Source organism: Humulus lupulus, chromosome X, assembly GCF_963169125.1.
Source record: "Humulus lupulus chromosome X, drHumLupu1.1, whole genome shotgun sequence".
Lineage (NCBI taxonomy): Eukaryota > Viridiplantae > Streptophyta > Magnoliopsida > Rosales > Cannabaceae > Humulus > Humulus lupulus.
In genome coordinates, this window is record NC_084802.1 from 205,528,660 (window position 1) to 205,534,092 (window position 5,433).

Consider the following 5,433-nt stretch of genomic DNA (forward strand, 5'->3'; position numbering starts at 1 on the left):
TTCCCAACAACAACCTGCACAGAGAAATAGACAACGCAAGATCAACACAAAATCAACATCAAATCAACAATGGTCTCTAATGGTGATGGTGTTGTTGCTGTGAAAATTTGAAGAAGAAAAAAGAACGAAAGAAAGAGATGGAGAGAGAGAGTTTATGTTGCAAACGTTAGAGAAATGATCAAACAACTCAACATAAATCCTAAAACAAGACTTAAGCAACAAAACAAAAACATAAAAGGAATCATTAGCATGAGATCAACACGAAAACAATAGGAAAACTAAAAAATAACAAAATAAATCAAATCAAAATGCAACAACAATAACAAAAATAAATCAAAAGATGAAAGCATCAACAAAACAACTTATAAACAACTATAGATCAACATAACCATTAAAGATCTAGAGAAAAACTCATTGAGTCATAAAACCCAGATCAACATAAGTAACACCAGAACAATAACAGTCCAACAACAGAAAAGAAAATAAGAAATCACACAACAATCATACATAAACAACACAACAGCAATCCAACAACAGATCAGAAAATAAGAAATTAGTTTTGCTCACATTAGCTCATGTGCTTCCTTTAAGTCTACTCGTGTTTATAATTTCTTTTTTAAATCAACCATTTTTTCATGAGAGATGATATGTACATGGGCATTTATGAACTTTTGGAGGTTCAATAAAAGAAAGAAAAAGATAAAAATGTGAACTTTTGGCATTTTCACTGCAAGAATGACCAAAAAGATCCACATTCGACTTTTATGAATAAGTATTGAAGAAAATATATATAAAAAAATAAATAAATTATTCCACTGACATTTTTTTTCTTTTATTGAAAAGCAACCCAAACAAATTAAAAAAAAAAAAAAAAGATAATGATCAAATATGCAGTGCAACCAATAAAGTTGCACAAGTTTTTAGGTAAAAAATGAATAGTAGAGAGGGTAAAGATGAAAGAACAGGTTTGGGAAACAACAAATTGGAAGTGATCAAGTTATTGAAAAGAGAGAGTGATGTGACTAAAGAGAGATATTGAAGAAAAAAAATGTGCCGACAAACCTATGTGGGTTTCAATTATAATATAGACGATCTTATTGTAATATAAAAACTTACCAAAGTATATATTAGTAAACCCCAAATAGTAAAATATATAAAAATTCTGCCTCACAGTATTTTTGTAATAAATGTGACAGTTTTGTCGGTTTGTGTAAATTTTCCTTTTTTTTTATGTGTGATTCTAAACATAATGTCTCAAGATAATTACTCTTTTGGCTTTTTAATTTTAAGCCGGGTCAATTAATAGAGATTAATTCGAAATGTATACTTATAACAAAATAACGTAATAATTAAATTACTTATATTTTTTTTCTTTTTAAAACAAAATATGTCTCTTATCCTTCCATGGGTAATTTTATAAACAAAAAAAAAAACTACAAAATACATATAAAACACGGTGTTCTCATTAACACATAAAATACAATTTTCCCAAGCATATACACTTATTTTTTATAAGAGAGATGGCAAAAGGAAGAACTAATAGATAAAGATAAGGCGTTGTAGAAACTTGATGATTAATATTATTATTTTTTGAATGAAAGTTTATTAACTTTATTAATCCAAATCTTGAAACAAAATCAAGTTCAAAGATGGATAGGGACATCTCCCAATAACACAATCAGAACAAGTATAAGACTCTCTAGTCAAACAATGGGCAGCCCTATTTACTGATCATTTCACAAAAACAAGACAAACATTCTGAGGTTGAGGCGGAAACATTCATGGACCAAGAATCCAAATTGTGACACCATGTGCAGGGAGCTTTGAATGGCAACCAAACAATCAGCTTCCAATACAACATTTTGTCAATGATTCGATTTGATCCAACTAAGAGCTTCCTTAATCCCCACTATCTTGACCATCTCAGAAGTAACATTGCCACATATGTAGCTAGTTTGACCTGCAAGGAACTCACCTTTATCATCTCTAGCCACACACCCAAACCCATAACCCCCTTGTTCAGGGAATAGAGCAACATCAACATTAACTTTGATCTGATTTGTATTAGGTGTCCTCCATTGCTCAACTCCATCATTTGGTAACAACGTCACTAAAGATGTTCCATAATTTCTCTTATGAGCAAAAAAATCATTGATCAAAAGTAGCTTTAGACAATGCTACCACCTCCTCAACTGTGCTCTGCTTATACTTCCATACTAGATCATTCCTAGCACGCCACAACGCCCAACATAACATAGCTCCCTCACAGCCTTTGTCGTTGGAGTGGCTTTCCAAAAAATTCTTGCACCAATCTCCAAACCACACCCCATTCAAACAGACTACTGATATACCGATGCACCTCCGGTAGGATCTCATTTATATATAAGTTTATATGCACGCTTTCTATAAATATATATTCAAAACAATATACATAGTACAAGCATGTGAATATTACAGCGATACGAAATTATAATAATAAAACCATTAGAGTACTTACAAGATGTGTAGTGGAACAATGACTACACCCTTTAGATTCCCTAACATTTTTTCCTTGCTGAATGCTAGGTATTGCAAGGAATTCAAACCGCTTTGAAACAAGATCACAGTCTTCCAAGTCTTTCTCTAAAACAACCTAGTGTTTGTGTAGGAAAGTCTCAACACATGAGAAGAGAATTCCTATAGAGAAAACTAAGAGAGAGTGAGCAGCTAGGTAGAACATATTAGGAATGAATTTTTACCTTGTCAAATTCATCTGACCTAATCTATTCTATAACACTAGTATATATATATGCAATTAGCTAAGACATAAAATAGGTTTTAGTTTCTCATTTTATTTTTAATTATTTAATAATTATAATTAATTAAACACTTGTCAAAATTAACCAATTATAATTTTGACAATTATTTAATTCATTTTATTAATACCAATCTATCAATATTAACAAAATTGTCCAAATTGGATATAATACTCTCTTTTTGAGACAATAAAATCCTCAAAGTTTCTTCTATTTATTTTCTCACAAAATATGAATAAATAATTTAACATTATTTATTTCTATTGAACTAGTCCATATGATAATTTTATAATTAATAATTAAATTAATTATTCAAGACTACTAGGTTCATTTTGATAAGAGATGATACGAGGACCATGGTTCCATGAACTCAAGCTCCAATAAGTTGTCGTGAGTTTATTTATAACAAATAATCTCACTACCTTATTAATTCATCGCTACTCCACTATAGACTCAGAATTGCACTCTTGAATTCATAGAAAGTTTTACACCAAATGTAAATATGTTTTCCATTATTATAACCATAATCAGCATTCAATCATCTATAGATGATCTACTAATGAGACAGGGGCAAATTACCATTTTACCCATCATTGGTATTTTATCCTCCACTAAGTTCCTCGAAAATGATATTTTTGTAAACTTAATTACAGAAATGAATACTCTATCATTTAACACTTGAACCAAGCTATAAGGAAATCATCGTTTCTCTTCTTAAACAGAAGCTATAGTTTTCATGTCTATGATAAATACTCCCACTCAATTATACTACCAAATCTTTAATATGTAAGTAAAAGCTAGTCTGTAGGGTAAGCTGGTAACGAACAAATCAAAATACTTGAATAATACAATTAGCATAAATTAATCACCTAGAATTAAGATTGAATTAACCTATGATCAACATTGTGATATAATTAGATTAGATAATAACGATACTTACTTATCTTATCAATAATCAATATTGATCTAGTTCAATGTAACAAAATACATACGATCTTATCTACTTGGTCAATGCCTTGGATAAGACATCACACCCCCGAATGTGTAAGTAGATCGTATCGTAGATTACCAGATTAATGAAAATCCAATGCACTAACTTAATCTTAGGACTTGTTCTTTTGAGCGTATAATTACAATTATAATCCACTACGACCTCGTCATTATAATTGTAATTATTTATATGTTCGGGATTTTATAAATGTTTGTATTATTCCAATAATCATGTAATAAAACAAACAAACAATACAGTTGTCAAACTAAATAATTTATACATTTTTTATCGACAATATAAAATCGTGTTACATGTTTGACATGGTTTTATAAGGGCATAAAACCCAACACATCCAACATCTATAAGCAAACTCACAAGACAAGAGTACATGGTCTATTGTTTCTTCCATTCTCCCACAAATTAGACATTGAACAAGGACATCCACATGTCTTTTTCGAAGCTGAGTATAGGTTGGGAGACAACCTTTTACAGCTCTCTAGACCATATTCTTAACCTTTGGTGGGAATCTTCAAGTTCCAAAAATTCCTCTAAAAGCCCGAGTTATCCATATTACCTCCTCTACTAGATTCTTGTAGTAATCTATATGCTCTTTTCACAGAGTAACACCCAGACACCTCCTTCTTCCAATGCCACAGGTCATACTCTATTGACTCACTCAATGGGATGCTCAAGATCAATTGCTTATCTCTATCATCGAATAGGTCATTTACCAAATCTACATCCCATTATTTTCTTCCCACCACCATCAGATTTCTCACCTTAAGATCCTTCAGAGCAGGGTGTTGAGAGACCACAAACAGGTTTGTATTATCAGGGAGCCAAGGATCACTCAGGACATAAATTATGGAACCCGACCCTACACTTCTCGCCACTCCCTGACGAACTAGACTGTAACACCTTGGTTACTCCAAGACCGTTACTATGGACTTTAAACAGTGCTTAACTCGCTAAACGAGTCATTTGGTTATAAACGTGCATCTAGGTGTTATTAATAGGCTAAGGTGAAAAATCTCGATCAAAAGGAATTGATATATTTTATTTAAAACATAAAATTGTACATGGGCCCATAAAAGTGTTTACAAAGTTATTTACAATCCAAAATGGTCATTACACTGTAAAAGTTACAACCCACCGACCTAAGCGACAAAAATAGGGTTAACCCCTAGTTCCTCTGAGAAACACCTTAGCCGTGGTGGTCAAGCGGCCACATATGTACACATCACCACCTAAGCTCTCCACTCAAGGTTGGGTGAGCTTTTCTTTCCCTTTACCTGCACCACATAACACCCATGAGCCAAGGCTCAGCAAGAAAACTTATTACTACAGGTATGTAATATCAATAAATGATTATGATAAATCATTCTAGGCTTGCAGCCCTAATCAGATAGTGAGTCACACTTTGGGCTCCGCACCCTAATCAGATAAGTGACAATTAAATCATACTCTGAATAGATGACTAATAAGTCTATCTCTGGATAGATGAATAATAAGTCTATCTCTAGGGCTCTGCACCCTATGCCATGTGACATTCAATATCCTGAGCCTTTTTGGCTCTGGCTCTATGTAACTAGTCTTTAGACTAGACAAGCGCTTTTAGATTTCATCGAACTTAGGATCGGTCAAGCA